General features: G+C 42.5%; 1 protein-coding gene and 1 pseudogene across 2 annotated transcripts in view; both read left to right on the top strand.

Moving 5' to 3' along the window:
* DOCK8 (dedicator of cytokinesis 8) overlaps positions 1–19,496 on the top strand; it is a 222,503-nt gene that overhangs the window by 19,861 nt on the left and 183,146 nt on the right. The gene's annotated exons all lie outside the window — the stretch shown is intronic.
* LOC118534771 (importin subunit alpha-1 pseudogene) lies at positions 2,249–4,107 on the top strand (annotated as a pseudogene).

Below are 19,496 nucleotides of genomic sequence, written 5' to 3'. Positions count from 1 at the left end.
ATGAGATTTTAAAATACTTGAAAGATGTTCAAATAGGTACAAACAGGTAAGGCCAATCTTTTATAGACACCTTCAAGAAAAAAATCAACCTCAAAATATTGAACTGCAACCATTATTGTGATTGAGTCAATGAACCCAAAGATAAATTGGGGAAGTACCGAAGGATGGTTTATGTTCAAATAGGTACAAACAGGTAAGGCCAATCTTTTATAGACATCTTCAAGAAAAAAATCAACCTCAAAAGATTGAACTGCAACCATTATTGTGATTGAGTCAATGAACCCAAAGATAAATTTGGTTTGGACAAATACTATTAATTCATGAAGTTTCCTTGTGGCCACAGTTTTTAAATGAATGCTTTTCTGGATAATCTCAGTCCTATTTGAGGGTATCCTGGTGTTAATTACCAACATTTCCAGCTGTATCAAGAATCTATAAACTAGCCCTCTTAAGCCAGTTAAATGTATATTTTCTTGAAGAGAATAAAATTATATAGAAGTATGAGATCACCTAGAAAAAATAATTTATTATGTATAATTTCTTTTTTATTGCCAGAGTTATATGCTATTTACATTTATTTATTTATTTATTTATTTATTTATTTTTTAAAGATTTTATTTATTTATTTGAGAGAGAGAATGAGATAGAGAAAGCATGAGAGGGGGGAGGGTCAGAGGGAGAAGCAGACTCCCTGCTGAGCAGGGAGCCCGATGTGGGACTCGATCCCGGGACTCCAGGATCATGACCTGAGCCGAAGGCAGTCGCTTAACCAACTGAGCCACCCAGGCGCCCGCTATTTACATTTAAATCTGACATTTAGGGGTGCCTGGGTGGCTCAGTTGGTTAAACATTTGCCTTTGGCTCAGGTCATGCTCCTGGGGTCATGGGATTGAGTCCCACATTGGGCTTCCTGCTCAGCAGGGAATCTGCTTCTCCCTCCCTCCCTCTCTCCCTCCCTCTCTCTCTCTCTCTCCCTCCCAATCACTCGTTCTCTCTCTCTCTCTTTCTCAAATATATAAAATCTTTAAAGAAAAATCTGACATTTAATTCTCTGTTATATCCCCTTATTAATTCATTAATTAACTCACTAACTCATTCATTCATCCATTCATTCATGTGACAAACATTTACTTGAGCATGTACTATGTGCCAGGCACTGTTTTACACTCGAGGGATATAGAAAGACCCTGCTCTTACAGAACTTAGGTTCTAATGATGGAAATAAATAACAAATACACTGATCAGTATATAATACAATGTTGAGTGGTGGTAAGTGCTGTGAAGAAAATCACACAGGGTGAGGGCTGTGGAGACACCAAGTCATTTTTGGAGTGAACATGAATATTTGAGTCACAACAGGATTCCAGTGCCCGTTTTACCACTTCCTGACCAGCTTTGAGCAAGTCACTTAGCTTCTCTGGGCCTCAATTTCCTTATCTGTTAATTAAAAGAATCTTCTATTTCCTAGGGTTGTTATGGGGATTAAATGAGATGATGTGGAAATTGCTTATCATGTAGGTGTTTGAGAAATATCATTCCTCTTTCTTCCTGTCTTTTGGAAAAGGGAAGATGATTTGGTATAAATAATCGAATTCTCACGTGAGACGAAGAAACTAGCATATTCTTTATTCCATATTTAAGGAAGGGGTAGGTAAAAATTTTTAAAAGGTGTTTTGTTTTGTCTGAGCAAAATCAAATACCAGTGCTTTTCAGGAGCGAAGGTCAGCATGAGCCTTCACATCACGAGATGATCTCTAAAATCCCTTTCAGGGCTAACAGCGCTTTGTCCTTTTATAAATTATTCCCCTACTCCACCCACTTTAAAGGATGAGTGCCAGGTGCCAGACTCTACTTGAGAAGAAATTTGGGCCCCATGCCTATCAAAAATGATAGTATGGACTAAAAAACTATGACTTTTGTTAAAATTCTGTTTTGCTGAGAAGTAGAAAGATCATTGTGTCTTCACTGACAGGGGAAGACTAATATAAACTGGAGAAACTGAGAAACCAGTGCTATGTTTCTTGCCCTGCCAGAAGGAAAGAGAGACACAATGTGATCACTAATAATTATTTTAAAACATTAATTCTTGGGGCGCCTGGGTGGCTCAGTCGGTTAAGCGTCTGCCTTCGGCTCAGGTCATGATCCCGGGGTCCTGGGATCGAGCCCCGCGTCGGGCTCCCTGCTCAGCCGAGAGTCTGCTTCTCCCTCTCCCTCTGCTGCTCCCCCCCACCCCCCAGCTCATGCTCTCTCTCTCTCTCTCAAATAAATAAATACATAAAATCTTTAGCCACACCCTCTTTGGGGTGATCCGTGGTGGACGTTTTGAGGGCAGCTGACCCGCAGCCTGCATGCCCCACACCGCCTCCTGTGGAAGCCTGAGCCGGCCGTGTAGCTTTCTCCCTTTGTCTCATAACCATGTCCACCAACAAGAATGCTAATTCACCAGCTGCCCACCTTAACAGATCCAAGAACAAGGGGAAAGACAGTACAGAAATGAGGCGGCACTGGATACAAGTTAATGTGGAGCTGAGGAAAGCTAAGAAGGTTGACCAGATGCTGAAAAGGAGAAACGTAAGCTGATTTCCTGATGACACCACCTCTCCACTGCAGGAAAACCACAACAACCAGGGCACTGCACATTGTTCTGTTGATGACATTGTCAAAGGCATACATAGCAACAATTTGGAAAGCCAGCTCCAGGCTACTCAAGTTGCTAGGAAACTACTTTCTAGGGAAGAACAGCCCATCATAGACAACATAATCTGGACCGGTTTGATTCCAAAATTTGTGTCTTCTTGGGCAGAACTGACTGTAGTCTCATTCAGTTTGAATCTGCCTGGGCTCTCACTAGCATTGCTTCTGGGACATCAGAACAGACCAAGGCTGCGGTAGATGGAGGTGCTATCCCAGCATTCATTTCTCCTTTGGCATCTTCCCATGCCCACATCAGTAAACAAGCTGTATGGGCTCTAGGAAACATTGCAGGTGATGGTTCAGTTTTTTGAGACTTGGTTATCAAGTATGGTGCAGTTGACCTGCTATGGGCTCTCCTTGCAGTTCCTGATATGTGATCTTTAGCATGTGGTTACTTACATAACCTTACTTGGACGCTTCCAGACCTTTGTCACAACAAGAATCCTGCACCCCTGTTAGATGCTGTTGAGCAGATTCTTCCTACATTAGTTCGTCTCCTGCATCATGGTGATCCAGAAATATTAGCAGATACCTGCTGGGCCATTTGCTACCTTCCCGATGGTCCAGATGAATGGATTGAAATGGTTGTGAAAACAGGAGTTGTGCCCCAGCTTGTGAAGCTTCTAGGAGCTACTGAATTGCCCATTGTGACTCCTGTGCTAAGAGCCATAGGAAGTATTGTCACTGGGACAGATGAACAGACTCAGGTTGTAATAGATGCAGGACTACTTGCTGTCTTTCCCAGCCTGCTAATGAACCCCAAAACTAATATTCAGAAGGAAACTACATGGACAACGTGAAACATGACAGCTGGCCGCCAGGACCAGATACAACAAGTTGTGAATCATGGATTAGTCCCATTCCTCGTTGGTGTTCTCTCTGAGGCAGATTTTAAGACACAAAAGGAAGCTGTATGGGCTGCTGAGAAACTAGGTGAAACTGAGAAACTTAGTATAATGATGGAAGAATGTGGAGGTTTGGACACGGTGGAAGCTCTACAAAACCACGAAAATGAGTCTGTGGAGAAAGCTTCATTAAATTTGATTGAGAAGGATTTCTCTGTAGAGGCAGATGAGAAGGTCGTGCCAGAAACTATAGGTTCCAAGTTCAGGATGGCACTCCTAGGACCTTTAACTTTTAGATTGTATAGCTGAGGCAGAAAGTTGTTTGCTGAGGACTCTGTTTGGTAGAAGTTTGTCTTACTGTTTCTCTAAGAACTCTTTTTCAACGTGTTTTGTTATGGTAGCACTTTTTACAACGAAACTCTACTTGACCTGTTCCAAACTTTACGGCCTGTATGAAGCTCCTCCTCTCAGTGGGTTTCTTATTTCTATGTGGAATCTCCTACCTTGCTGTGTCCTGTAAATAAAGATTAAATTCCACCCTTTCTTTAAAAAAAAAAAAAACTTTAAAAAAAACCCAACATATTAATTAATTCTTGTACTTATTGACACCTGCTACGTCCTTCACGTGCATGTAATTATATATATTATTATATATTCATATGCATATAATTCACATGCATATAATTATGTCTTATATCATTGGATCGTTATAATTCTATAATTCTTATAACAGCCTAACAGGTGAAGGGTGTTCTTCTTATCCCAAGGTGTGGATTTGGAAACTGAGGCTGGGTCAGGTTATGCAGTTGTGAGTGGTAAAGCAGTGGTGGGAACCCAGGTGTGGGAAACCCAGCTAAGGCCAGAGCCATGCTGTTAAGCCCTTGCTGTTGGTCATTGCCAGCCCCAGCTTCCAGCAAGCCAGCTCGCCTGCCCACATCAGTTCTCACCACGGCCTTGCTGTGGAATCTGTTGAGGTTGTTTTTTCCATATGCCGTAATACGTTTAGTTTCGCCTCAGATGGGCGAGCAGATTAACTTCCAAGAGAGATGGACCATCTCCACTCTAAACACAACTAGACATGGCCTTCCAGCGCCTGAAAATCCTGTGCTGGAATCCCTTCATCCCAGTGCAGATACCCTTTTATGGGGTCGGTTTTTTAATCTTTCTAGTAGAGTGGGCCAACACTGACTCGATTTTTCTCTGGAATTAGCTATGAACAGAGATGCATTTTCAAACTCAAAATTCTAACTCCCCCCCAACCCCAGCACTAAAACTGAAAACAATCTGCTAGAAACATTGCCCAGCCTTCAGAGACTTAAATCAACTCAGTGATACAATGCGTGAAACTTGATTTTCAGATGGAAAGGAGGAGAATGTTTGCGGATGTTGGGAGATGACCTCTCTGTTTTTGGTGTAACAAGCACATTTCCATTCACATCTGGCCCCCTCAAGCCAATGCATGTTCCCACGGGTGGGGTTACAGCTACGTTCATTCTCTGGGAAGACATCAGAGTGTGGAGACAGAGATGCTGCCCTGGGGATCAGTCTTGGGTTCTAGTCTCTGCGACCAGTGAAATTTGGATTTTATTTTATTTTATTTTATTTTTTTTTTTAAGATTTCATTTATTTGACAGAGAGAGACACAGTGAGAGAGGGAACACAAGCGGGGGGAGTGGGAGAGGGAGAAGCAGGCTTCCTGCTGAGCGGGGAGCCCGATGCGGGGCTCGATCCCAGGATCCTGAGATCATGACCTGAGCCTAAGGCAGATGCTTAACGACTGAGCGACCCAGGTGCCCCTGAAATTTGGATTTTAGATACAAAGAAGAAAGATCTGACTGGCCCCAAGACAGTTCAGTATTTACCAACTGACATGTTTTGTTTAATATCAGGATTCCCGGGGAGCCCCAATTTGGACAACTGCTGTTTCCAACTGCACAGCTATGTTCTTCCTTCTTCCCTACCGTCCCCTTGAGGCCTCAGGTGGCTCTAAATGAAATGGAGTGTGCGTGTGTTCGTGGGGGTGGAGTTACTCTATGTATCTCATTGCCCAAATCCACTGACTCTGACACCCACTGTGTTCCCCACCCCACCCTCAATGAAAGGGACGCTTCGACTCACAATCCCCCTTTCATACAACGCCACCATCCATCCTCCACAATGTGTGGTGCCCACTACTCCAAAGTCTTGTCAACTTGGTCTTTAATGTTGGCTGTCGAAGTTTTTTCACCACAATCCATGAAAAGAAATACACTCTACATTACAATCAGATACTTACCCAAATGTCTCTTATCCTCCCACAATTCTAGGTCATTGGCAGAATAGGGATGCCATCCAAGATCTGTTGGGTCAGTTTGATGACATCAAGATGTAGATGCTAAAACTTTAGACCAAGTAATATGGGACTTTGAGATAATTGTTCAGACAGTTTAGGGAAACAAACAACTAAAAAGGGCGCCCCCAAAATGATCCCTATTGATCCATTTTTTTATCTGACAGAGGCGGGAGAGGCACAAGAAATAGTCTTTAGGTGTTCAACACGGGGCTGATTTCTTTGTGGTAGAAGGAAGGACAAATACATATGTGAAACCTTTAAAATATACCTATAAAATGATCCCATTTTCTAAGTGGCCTTGCTGTTGAATCCAGAGATTGAGGGTATGTAATTCACAGGTAATTTACCAGTTTTTAAGTAAGACTTTCAACAAATCCAAGGAAGTTGGATAAAGGGTGGTGCCACAGAAAAAATGAAATTTTTGAGATTTTTTTTTTCTCTGAGTATTGAATTAAGGATTTCTTTTTCTTTCTGTTTTTGGAGTGGGGGAGGCAAACAGGGGCAGGGAGAGAGAGAGAATCCCAAGCAGGCTCCATGCCCAGAACGTAGTCTGACATAGGGCTCAATCCCATGACCCTGAGATCATGATGTGAGCCGAAATCAAAAGCCCAACCAACTGAGCCACCCAGGCACCCCTGAATTTAGGATTTCTTAGTTGACATTGAAGATCACATGTGAATATTGGGTATTTAAAAAGTTTTAAGTGACTTGAAGGATTTCCTTTTGACACTTAGTAAAAATATTTCCACACAGCCAAAACAATATAATTCTGCATAAATTGTTATTCACACCTGAAGTATAGAAAGAAGTGTGTTTCCTTGTTTATGTTACTAGTAATTTGAATTTGCTGTTCGTTTTTTAATGTCTCTTTAAAGTCAGCTGGAGAAAGAGATCATGAGCTGCTATTTTATATCTTTTCACTGCTCCCACTTTTGGTAAATTAGTCAAATATGGCAAGTTAATGAGCCTGTAGAATTTACTTGAATTTGCTAATCCTTTAACCAAAAGGGCACTTTCGACCAAAAAAACAAAACAAAACAAAAAACAACAAAAAAACAAAAAACAAAAACACCAAAAACCTTTTATGGTGTCCATTTGTCATTTTTAAAATATTCAACCTAGTTTTATGGCAGAGAAATCTTTGTTTCAAAATGTGGCAATTTGGGCGCCTAGGTGGCTCAGATGGTTAAGCATCTGCCTTCGGCTCAGGTCATGATCTCAGGGTCCTGGGATCGAGTCCCGCATCGGGTTCCCTGCTCAGTGCAGAGCCTGCTTCTCCCTCTCCCTCTGCCACTCCCTCTGCTTGTGCTCTTCTGTCTATCTCTCTGTCAAATAAATAAATAAAATCTTTAAAAAAAAAATGTGGCAATCTTTGGGGAAATAAATATTTCCAGTTTTTTTTTTTTAAAGATTTTATTTATTTATTTGACAGAGAGAGCGAGCGAGCACAAGCAAGGGAGAACAGTAGAGGGAGAGGGAGAAGCAGGCTCCCCGCCAAGCAGGGAGCCCGATGTGGGGCTTGATCCCAGGACCCTGAGATCATGACCTCAGCCAAAGGCAGATGCTTAACCATCTGAGCCACCCAGGCGCCCCTAAATATTTCCAATTTAAGTCCTCTTGACAGTATTATCATTTATAAGTAAACCAAAATATTTCTAATTCCCTTCCATTGTCTCTATATAAATTGTATTAAAATGTTCTTTTCTGATCTTCTCTAAATTAAAAAAAAATAAGTGAAGTTGAGTAAACAAGCTGTACAGACTTTGTATTAAAACTTCAATGTCTTCAGAAAAGGAAGCTTGTATTCAGAATAGTGCAGTTTCTAGTGATGGGGGTGGGGTGCCTCATTTGAGGTGTCTCTTCTGAATGCCAGCACTGAGGTGTTCTGTACATCCACACTCAGGCTCTACCTTGGGCTTGTGTCCTGGAGTCCCAGAGGGACTCATCAGTTGTTTGGTTATTTTTCCCTATACTCTCCTTGGTACATCTTTTTTTTTTTTTAATTTTAATTTTTTTTAAGATTTTATTTATTTATGAGAGACAGAGAGAGAAGGGACAAGCAGACTTCACGCTGAGTACGGAGCCCAACGCTGGGCTCGATTCTCACGAACCTGAGATCACGACCTGAGCCGAAATCAAGAGTCAGATGCTTAACTCACTGAGCCACCCAGGTGCCCTGGTATGCACCTTTTAAAGAAAACATTAACATCGCCCTGTTCTTTGGTCTCCAGCATTGAACTTTCTATCATCATATGGCCTGGCTCATTACCAGATTTATTTGGTCAATTTCACATTTCTTCCTTTCAAAGAAACACCATTCACCTATGTAAAGAGCTCTCTCTCTCTCTCTCTTTTTTTTTTTTCTTTTGTCTGATTCAATTATCAGGGCCTGAAGAAAACTGGGGCATAAGTGATGTTGCCTTTAGACCCCCTCCTGGGCGCCTGGGTGGCTCAGTTGGTTAGGCGACTGCCTTCGGCTCAGGTAATGATCCTGGAGTCCCGGGATCGAGTCCCGCATCGGGCTCCCTGCTCAGCAGGGAGTCTGCTGCTCCCTCTGACCCTCCACCCTCTCATGCTCTCTCTCTGTCATTCTCTCTCTCTCAATAAATAAATATCTTTAAAAAAAAAAAAAAAAGACTGTTTAGACCTCCTCCACCTTCCTATTCCCTTCCCTCTTTGGCTCCTCCCATTTCCAGAATGTTCTGGGATTCTCGTCCAGACATGGTCTCCAAGGTTCTAACTGTACCTTTCTTCTCCCCCAACCACCTTCAAAATTGGCCGCCAGCAGATCCATCCTTCAACATGAATTGGTTTGGACTGGTAAGGGCTTAGTGCGTTATCACTCATAGAGTTCGCTGCATTTTTACTGAGATACTGTTACTAAACGCAGGGTTGCTGTCTGAGGAAGCAGAGCTAACACGGGAAAGTAGGGACTTTCCACAAACATCATCAGCTTAACAGATGGGCATGTGTGGCCTGATCTTGCTACCTCATTCTAGGTGCAAGAGTTGGGTGCGGGCAACACCGAATGCGGACTTATGGGAGAAGGATTACACAGAGCAGGGAGGGACTCAAGGCCCCATCTTCTCCCTTCTCTCTTGGTGCCTAACTGCGGTTTCTACTGTAATCACTTCTCCTACCTGAGAGCTCACAGGATGGGGTGAAGGCCCAGGCAAAGGACTGCTAAGAAGATGCCCAGGATCTTGGGCCAGTGCCAAGAACAGCAAGCTTTCAAGTCCAGAGATGGCCCTATGGCACGACTTTTGGGGACAGAATTTCCTTCACCAGAGCGTTCACATCATCCCAAGTTTGCCTTGGTGAATCCTCCTCTCCAACTGTAGACTCTCTAAAGCAGCACAAAGATAAGCCTCCACCCAACACTTAGCCTGCCTCTGACCACAGCCTGTTCCTTCCAAAGGTAAATGGAAGAGAAAAGTCGGTGATGTTTTATACGTTGTCAGCTCCAATCTGACAGCCGCAGTAAATTTTCCTTAAAAATGTGTAACGTATAATACCAAACCTTTCTTTTCTGTTCCTGGTTGGTTAGAGTGTATCGCGTCTGCCATGCTAATTTTGGCCTTTCAGACAATATGCTGTTACTTTTAATTATAGCCTCAAGACAGTTTGTAGCACCCTGAAAACTCTGTGAAGTTGCCATTGGCCCAAAGTGCCTCTCCTTTATTTTAGATCCTGGGCTTTATAAGCAGGAACCACGTCTTGGGACCATCGGAACTTCTCAACAGGATTCCACACGCTAAGGGTCTTTTAAGTTGTCATATGTCCCGGACAGGCATTTACCATATCTTGAGGAGCATGTGGGGCTCAAGATGTGAGGGCAAGAGAGGGCTGAGCTGTTTATTATTAAACTGACAGGAAACGGCCCAGCTGCTTTTGGCTGGGCAAAAGAGGATAAATTAATTGCTTTATAGAAATTCCTTTCTGCATTCTTTAGGAAAAAATTTTCCATGTAAGCTAAGTGATCAAACTGAGCAGTTTTGGGCTCAACAACTTTGACATTGTCCCTTGAAGGAATGAAACAATTAAAGCAGCTGATTTCCTCTGAGAAAAGACCATTTATAATAATCTATGTACTCTGCAGAAAAGATTCATAGTAGACTCATCGCAAGACCCTAATTCCAGAATATTATTGGGTTTTTCCTTGCTGGGATTCCCCCCACTTTTTTTTTTCCCCTTTAATGCTTCCCCATGTTTTAGGCATACGATGTACTCACCTAGAGCAGCTCCTGATCCTTTTCCCCCCATTCCCAAAGTTATCCCAGTACCACCGTTTGGGAATAAACAACATTTAAAAGGCCCAAAGGAGAAGAAAACCAGTTAATAAAAAACTGAGGGCAGTTGGCTAAGAGAGTTGGCAGGATGTGTATAATTCCAGGGAGGGGTTTCATGAAGATGGAGAAGGTCAGCAGTGTCTGATGCAAGGAAAGGTCAAGTTAGAACAGGACAGGAAAGAAGTTGCTGGCTACCCAACGAAAGGTCATCCGTGGCTATATCAAGGACAGCTTCTGCAGAGGGGCGAGGCTGGATGCCTGAGGACACTGGATTAGGCAGTGCAAGGGAGCAGAGAGGAAGTAGAGATTTGGTGGTCAGGGGAAGGGGAGAGAGGAGCTTGACGATGAAGGTTTTCTTTTCAGATGGGACTGAATCAAGCAGGTTTCTAGGAAGAAGGAAGGAGTCAGGGAATGGAGGGTATTGGCCAAGACAGGATATGATGCGTTTCAGGTGGAAAGAGCTGGAATAAAAACTTGGATGAAGTCCCTGTTCTGGGTGCCTTTTTTGCCTTCCCCATGCCACATGCCAGACAAATATTTGGTGCATGAACAGATTTTGGACTTCGAAGGGCTTCACTTTTATTGTGCTTGAGGTTTGTTCCTTGGTGAAACATAAAGAGACAAAGTTGTACACACAAAAAGGAAATGATATTTGATGAAAACTCACCCTTCAGTAATTGCTCTAAAATCCTTTGCCCGTTGCTCATGTGGGTATTTGACATCTGGAATATGTTCCAAGACTACTTACCCCTGGAAGGATTCATGGTATTGGAGCTGAGTTCAAAGTCTCAAAAACAAGCCCAAACCTGTTCCTTTCAGTAGTCAGGGTAAAGTTTAATATCCTTCTTTGGAAAGCTTTTGCACGTTAAGCTTGCCACCGCTAAGCTGCTGGAAAGGGAAAATGCCAGAAGTTTAACTCCTATAGCAACTCTCTTATGCAAGTTACATAACCTTCCTTAGTTTGTAAAGCAGAGATAATAATACCTACCTCATGGGGTTGTTGTGAGGATTAAATGGGCCAATTAATATAGTCCCTGTCAGACGGTAAGCATGTATTAAGTGTGAGCTTATGTGCTTTATTGTAGTAATAGTAGTTATAGCAGTGGGCTTTTCCAGGTCATAAGGATTATAGACACTGTCAGGTTGCCTCTGTTAATAGTGGATTATTTTAAGGATGCCCCACAAGGTAAGGAGAACAGGAGCCTACCTAGTTAGCTCATTGGGTCTGTAGATCCAAGGGCAATTCTTTTTTTTTTTCCCCTCTCTCCCTTGCCAACATTTACAAATGTCATATTTCACATGAAAATCCAAATTTCTGGTAGCACTAGGCATGTACTGCAGCATGGCAATGATGCTCTGTGTGGAGCTCAACAGTCCCTCAGATCTGCACACGGGTCTGGGATCTCAGCTTTGCCAAGGTTAGTGCCAATCCCTGCTACGAGTAGACGTGGGCCCGGGGCCTCCATGTAAGGCTGTGCAGGTTGCTCACTGTACAAGGCACCCAGCTATGGGGCCAAATCAGGGCTGAATTCCTATAATCTGCAAAGGGCAATTCTTATAGCCTGACAGATTTGGGACTCAGGGTCTCCTTTTCTTCTTTTCTCTATTGCTCCCCCTTCCTCATCTACTAGCCCTGCTGACATCTTTCCATTTCAGGTTTCTTCTCACTTATAGCTTCTACTGCTTTATGACTTCTGTTTACTGCCTCCGTCTGTGTGTTTCCACACCTCTGCCCACTCCACCATGCTTGACAGGATCAACTGATTTGCCTAAGATCATACAATCAATAGGTGATGAAGACAGATTTGAACCAAGCTTACCCCTTGTTGGAAAATGATTACTGAGTAAGTTAGCATGAGGACATTGAAGATAATTTATTAGGTTTGCTTATTTAAAAAAATCCAGTATAGATTTCCTTGCTTAAATGAGGACAGGCTTTATTGTTAATTTTTACGGATAGCCCACATGCATTTAAACTAACTTGTTATTTCCTGGTCTAGGGAAAACTCGGAAAGGGGCCAAGTTGATCCTAGGGTGTCCAAAGGCACAAAGTGCTTTATTCTGTCCTTGGGACAAGGGTTTGATTCAGAAGTGTATTTGTCTGAGAGTAGCTGTGAAAACCTGATTTTACCTTCTTTACTGTCCATCTCTCCTGGAAAAGGACTTGACCCCCATTCCCACCATTGCTTTTTGGGACTCATTATCTTCCTCAGCCCCCTGGGCCCCCGTGGGACCGTCTGGGCTTCATTTCCTCAGTGTTCCTGTATGCGGTTAGCGGAAGCAGGGTAAACTGAATCGTGACCCTACACCATGGCGGATTTCGTTTCTATGTTATTCTCTCAAGTGACTAATCATTCAACCCACTGAAACACTTCCTTTATGCTTTAGAGTGGTGGGAATTACAAGCACAGGTCAGAGATTCGTGCCATCTTTAAATCGTAACACACAGATTTCTGCTTCCTTGATGATCGCGCTTACTTGATGCAACTTTCTGTAGGAACAGAGATAGCGGTGGACTTTCTTGGGCGTTTAGAGAACCGAGTTCTCATCTTGTCTTTGCTTGTTAGTTTTAGGCAGTGGTTCAACCTCACTGAGTGTTTTCTGACTTGTCTTGCTCACCTCCTAGGCAGTGAGGCTCTGGGCAGGGAAGGTGGGCCTCCGTAAGGTTCTAAAATTATGCCGAAACGAGATACTAGCAAAGCTGGAGACGTGTTCCCTGCCTCTTGTGGGGAAGACCTTGTGCTTGACCCAAAGGGATGGTGCAGGAAGAGCTGGTCATGTGTCGGCTTTGCGCCCCCAATGTGCGATAGCTTCATTTCAGAGACCGGTTTTAGGATTCTCGTTCCTAAAATCTCATTCATGTTAATTACTGCGTATTAACTTCACCTTAGCGTGTTTAGCACACAGTCCCCTGGTTCAAAGGCATTTGAACACCCTCAGGAATCATGACGCCACACTCAGTCATTGAGAAAAGAGGGTGCGGCCAACATTTTGAATTGCGTTCAAATGCAACTTTGTATAAAACACGAAGTATTCAAGAACTGGAGGAAGTTAAAGCTCTATGTTATTCCCTTGTTAACTGTGAGAAGTAAAGCTATTTTCCTTGTGTGTTTAATATTTGGGAACTGCATAGGAGATTAGCTTAATAGGAACCACAATATCAACAGTAAGATACATTCTTTTTTTTTTTTTTAAGATTTTATTTGTTTGAGAGAGAGCGAGAGAGAGAAAGAGAGAGAGAGAGCACAAGATGGGGGGCAGAGGGAGAGGGAGAGGCAGACTCCCCGCTGAGCAGGGACCCCGATGTGGGGCTCCATCCCAGGACCCCGGGATCATGACCTGAGCAAAGGCAGACGCTTAACTATCTGAGCCACCCAGACGCCCCCATACACAATAAATTATTATTCTCATATTGCACATGAGGGAAAACACTGCATAAGAAACCTCTTCTCCCCCAAAATTGGGTGAGCTGTTGTTTTAAGCCAGTATTCTCGACTTAAAATAGCTTTTTGGTCCATAACTCATGCTTCACAATTTCACCAAAGCAAATGCCATAATATCCACCATCTTGAATAACTCTTTAGTGCACAGAGTGTATTCTAGTTTATTAGGAAGGGATTTAAGGGGTTTTTACTTCTGCATATTTTCACAGTAACACGACAAACACTTTATTTTTATTTATTTTTTGAGAGAGAGAGAGAGCATAGGCAGGGGGTGAGGGCAGAGGGAGTGGGAGAGAGAGAATCTTAAGCAGACTGCATGCTCAGCACAGAGCCCCATGCGGGGCTCGATCCCAGGACCCTGAGAGCATGACCTGAGCCCAAATCAAGAGTCGGCAGCTTAGGTGACTGAGCCACCCAGGCGCCCCCACGAGACGAACACTTTAGTAAGGGAGGAGCAAAGGAACTTATTTTTATAACTGGATAGAAATGTCATTAAGGATATACAGCATCAGGATTTTTATGGCATGTAGTGGATGGAAAACAAGAATGAGGCTCTTTCTGAGGCCAGCAGGGAAGACTATTTACAGAAAAGATAAAGGACATGGGGGCTTCCTGACAAATGTTGGCAGAAGACTGGGCATGGCTTCCGGACCGGGACGAGTGCTGCAGCTGAGCGAGTGTGAATGTGCCCATCCAGCCCAGGGAGACACCTGGGAGGGGAGACGGGGGCTCCTTAGGTCAGACGCTCTGCTTCAGACCTGGCTCCAGTCACTCAGGTCTTCTCTGCTTCCATTCCCTTTTCTGGAAGATGGGGCTATTACTTATCCCATGGGAGAGCTGTGTGAGGACTAGTGTGGCTTTACAGAATGTGTATAATACTCAGACCTTACAAAGACATACATTTCAGAAGCCTCAGGGAGAGTTCCTTTGCTCTGCGAGTAGCTAAATATGTTAGCTGAGGTGGGGTCTGGTCACATTTTCTTTTTGAACAATTTTCCCTCATTTTGGCCATCTCCTCCCTTCCTATGAAGACACCAAAAGATTGTCTTGCCTCAGATGCCTGCAGTCATGAAACAGCAGGACCGTGAGCGGAAAGATCACTGGATAGTGTAATGCTTGGTTTAGAATAAGGAAGCTTGTTACAAAATACAGAAGCTCGGGCAGCAGTGCACATTTGCATATAAGCTTCTCTTAAGGGCAGGGACCGTTGTCTGCTTTCCTCACTGTGGCACCTTGAAAAGCGGGGTGCTCAATAATTGTTTGTTGAAAGAAGAAATCAAGGTCAGACTTCTGGGCTTAATGTCTCCTCTTTCCTTCCTATTTTTCCTAAGAGATTCTCTTCATTCTACAACTTTCCTAATCTGCTCTCTCTCTAAAACATCGCCCCTTGGAGACTCCAGCCCTCTCCCCTTCCCCACTCAAGAGCTCTTTCCTAAAGTTAACAGTAGTTAGCCATTAACCGCTTCATAACTTCGGAACAATGCCGTTTCTCTGGTGTAAGGAGAATGGTTCCCATCCTCCAATCTAAAATAAATGTTGAGGGGCACCTGGGTGGCTCAGTTAGTTCAGCGTCTGACTCTTGGTTTGGCCCAGGTCATGATCTCAGGGTCGTGGGATCAAGCCCCGCGTTGAGCAATGTGCTCAGTGCAGAGTCTGCTTGAGATTCTCTCTCTCTGCTCTTCCACCCGTGCATGCGCTCTCTGTCTCTCTCCCTCTCTCAAATAAATAAATAAATAAATAAATAAATAAATACATAAAATCTTAAAAAATATATAAAATTAAATAAATTTTGAGAAAAAAATAGAGATGGTTTGGGGTTGGGGAATTTGGTAATTTTGGGGTGCATTTATTTGTATAAAGTGGCATATTTTGGCTAAATCTGAGGAGGAAATATAAACGGTGGTAAATGAATGTCCTTTAGGATCTTGATTTTCAAATTAACTGGGTGGGCAGGGTTAGTTAGGCTAAGGGAGGTGGTCAGATGGCCAAGTCCAAAGTCTGAGGGTGGGTGAGTGGAAGGCAAGGGCAGCCTGGCAGGCGGACCTGGAATTTGTCGGCTCACAACAGACGAGGGGTTCTCAGGCTTGAGAGTGCATCAGAATCACTTGGGGGGCTTGTTAAAACACAGATGGTTGCCCCCCACCCCAGAGTTTAGGATTCAGTAGGTCTGCGGTGGGGCCCAAGCATTTGCTTTTCTAACAAATTACCAGGGGATGTTGCTGTCGCTGGTCTGAGAAGAGCTGCAGTATAGGGAGAGTGTGAAGGTACAGCCAGTCTTCCTAGCCTCCGCGTAGGATGTTTGTCGACCACAAGCTGAGGCTGGGTTCAAGAGCAAACAAAAACTTTCTCAGTCACCCCAGTAAATTCCACAATTTAAGGAAGGAAACCGACAAGAAAGGAGGGGGTCAAAATCGTCCCATTTCACCTTATAGTAAAAGGCATTTTTGTACTTCACAGCTGCAAGCACTTTGGTCTTAGAGGCCACAAGCCTCTTGGGGTCTTACTGAAGGCACTTCACTAAGACGCAGACACACTGCTAATTCACTGCCTTGGCCAGCATATCTGAAAACAGATAGCCCCATTATGCGGTCTTGGAGGAAAAAAAAAAGCATGTGGCCTCTTAATGGCCAAGGAGCTGGCCAAGCCCAGGACAAATAATTTAGGTAAATCACAACTCAGAACGGAGAAATGAGGTGCTTTTAATTAATGGTGCCCAACAGTGTTTGTTGAGTTTAATGGAATCCAGGTGGATCAGGAGGTGGATACAAGGGCTCAAAGTATGTGAGAACACAGTTTTATTTAGAAATTCCAGGAGATGAAGAAACAAAATAATACAAGAGCCCTCAAGAGACCCTTAAGATGTGCAGCCTCGTTCCCATGTCTCAGCAGAAGAATTTATGTTATTTAGAAAGCTGACAAGGTTGTAGGTTAAAAATGTGTGTGTGTGTGTGTGTGTGTGTGTGTGTGCATATACAATTTCTGTCACAAAATTAGGGCAACCGCTGCACAAGCTATATGGAAAAAGAAAAGAGAATAGAAAGAACTATTGTTGTCTCTCTAACGTATCTGTGAATAGCATCTCCTGCTAGTAGTTTTGCTTCTATGTATTTTTAAATTGTGTATTTAGATTTAAATACATTTTTTTAAAAAAGCTTATATAATCATAGTGACTAAGAGCCCGGTCGCTAGAGTCAGATAGCATTGGTTTCAAATCCTGACTCCAGACATTTCCTGCCCGGTGTTTTGTACTTGTTGAATGGGGGAAGACAAACTCCGTTCATAGTGTTGCTGTGGGAATTCAGTGGAATGGTCCACATCCAGTGCTCAGCACAGAACCAGGCCTAGCGCGAGCACTTGATACATATCGGCATAATTTTCCGTTTTCACTAAGAAGCTGTGTCAACCTTCCACAATCCTAATAATTGGGAACATTATCGACATCTAGAAACATGGCTATTTTTATTTCATGACTCTGGTAAGATTTCATTCCACAAATTCTTCTGTGGTTCAGACACTGCTTGGAAGAAGATCTTCTTTGACCAGCTTGTTGAGAGCCCTTATTACCTGGGTTTTCCTCAGAAATTAGACTCATCAAAGAGCAGTCTAAGTCAAAATATACCAGTGACCATTGGGCTTGGAGAGTTTGGTTTATTTGCTCTTTAGCAAGGCTGGGTGACTTTCCTCCAAGACTGCAGACTCTGACTGCACCATTTCGGGCATCACGTACGGCCATGTAGACAGTGGGTTGCTAGGGAGACAGGTAAGAAACTGTGGGTGGAGAGATGTAGATCTCTTACCCCTGTTGGAAAAACAACCCTAAACTCAAGCTTAGCCAAATCTACATCTGCAACCTGGACTTCTCATTTCTGCCCCAGACCTGCTTATCCCATTGCCAACTTGACCTCCACTTGGAGTCCTCTTGGGACCCCAAACCCAAAATGTCTAAACCAAATCTTCAGGCTGATGGGAAGTCATCACACTGTCCTGAGTTTTACGGTTGCCTGTAAAAGAAGGGATTAATTTTGTCAGATAGCAGCTTCCTGCCCACAAAGGGAAGAAAAGAGCTCCTCAGTGAAGACCTTGGTTTTGTTTATCAGATAAACAGATCTTGACTCTACCGGATAGTTATAGGTACAATAAGCAGAACAGCCAGTTCGTTCATTAACTCCTTGAATTTGATGCAACCATGTTGTACATTCTCTTATATTTCTAAAGTGTTAACTGACAAAATACTATGAAGAACAAATACACAAATCCTTTGGCCCAGCAATTCCACTTCTAGGACTTTATTCCACAGATGTATTTGTAAATGTGTGAATTAGCCTGTGTGTGATTTACTGAACATTATTTGTGCTGGCAAAAAGTTGGAAACAACATGGAATGTAAATTGGTGCAGCCACTCTGGAAAACAGCGTGGAGATTCCTCAGAAAAATTTAAAAAGGTTTTCCATTTGCGATAACATGGATGGACCTTGAGGGCATTATACTAAGTGAAGTAAGTCAGAGAAAGACAAATACTGTAGAATCTCACTTATATGTAGAATCTAAAACAGAACAAAAAACTGAGCTCATAGATGTGGAGAACAGATTGGTGGTTGCCAGAGGTACTAGGTGGGGATGGGCAAAATGGGTGAAGGGGGTCATTTGGTGCAGACTTCCAGTTATAAAATAAATAAGTCACAGGGATGTAATGTATAACATGGTGAGTATAGTTAATAATACTGTGTTACATATTTGAAAGTTGCTGAGAGAGTAGACCTTAAAAGTTCTCGTCATAAAAAAGTCTGTAACTATGTATGGTGGCGGGTATTAACTAGGCTTATTGTGTGATCATTTTGCAATATTTACAAATATCAAATCATTATGTTTTATACCTGAAACTAATATAATTTTATGTCAATTATACCTCAATAAAAAATTGGAAATAACAAAAATATGTAAAAGAGATTAGTTAAGAAAATGCCCATCTATATAGTAGAATATATATACAACCATAAAAAAGACTGAGGGAATTTTTATATGCTTATCTATCAGGCAAAATGCAGCTCACCAGTGAATGGATAAACAGATTGTGGTATATTCATACAATGTAATACTCCTTCATTGAAAAAAAGAACAACTATTGGTACACACTACTGTATAGATGAATCTCAAATATTATTTTCCCATTTGTGTACAGTATTGGGGAAAGAATATATATATGTAGTTCCATCTATACTGTATATGTACAGTAATATACACAAGAAACTATTATGTGGATTGTCTATGGGGAGGGAACTTGCATAACTGGAAGACAAAATAAGAGGGAGACATTTTGTAATGTTCTTTTTTATACTTTTTATATTTAAAAGTACACAAATAGAGGGGCGCCTGGGTGGCTCAGTCGTTAAGCGTCTGCCTTCAGCTCAGGTCATGATCCCAGGGTCCTGGGATCGAGCCCTGCATCGGGCTCCCTGCTCGGCAGGAAGCCTGCTTCTCCCTCTCCGACTCCCCCTGCTTGTGTTTACTCTCTCGCTGTCTCTCTCTCTGTCAAATAAATAAATAAAATCTTTAAAAAAAGTACCTAAATATTGCATACTCAAAATAAAAATAGAATAGTTTATAACTATATCTAGATATTATATATAATTTTTTTCTCTTTTTTCCTTTTTGGTTTATAACTAGTTTTTAAAAATTCATTTATTCAACCTATGTGTATAAACATAAAGAAGATGTTTAATATTATTCCATCTGCAAAAATAAGCAGATATTTAGAAAGCTAGTATGTTTTTGTTGATCCTGAGTTTAATTCTACTGTGGTGTGAGACTAACTGTTCTATATCATTTCTGAACTTTGAAGTTTGTTGAGACTTGCTTTGTGATCCAGTATATGGTTACTTTTGGAAGTGGCACA

Source organism: Halichoerus grypus, chromosome 14 (assembly GCF_964656455.1).
Source record: "Halichoerus grypus chromosome 14, mHalGry1.hap1.1, whole genome shotgun sequence".
In the NCBI taxonomy this organism is placed as follows: domain Eukaryota; kingdom Metazoa; phylum Chordata; class Mammalia; order Carnivora; family Phocidae; genus Halichoerus; species Halichoerus grypus.
The sequence above is the reverse complement of the archived record's forward strand: the minus strand, read 5'-3'. Positions and strand labels throughout refer to the sequence as shown.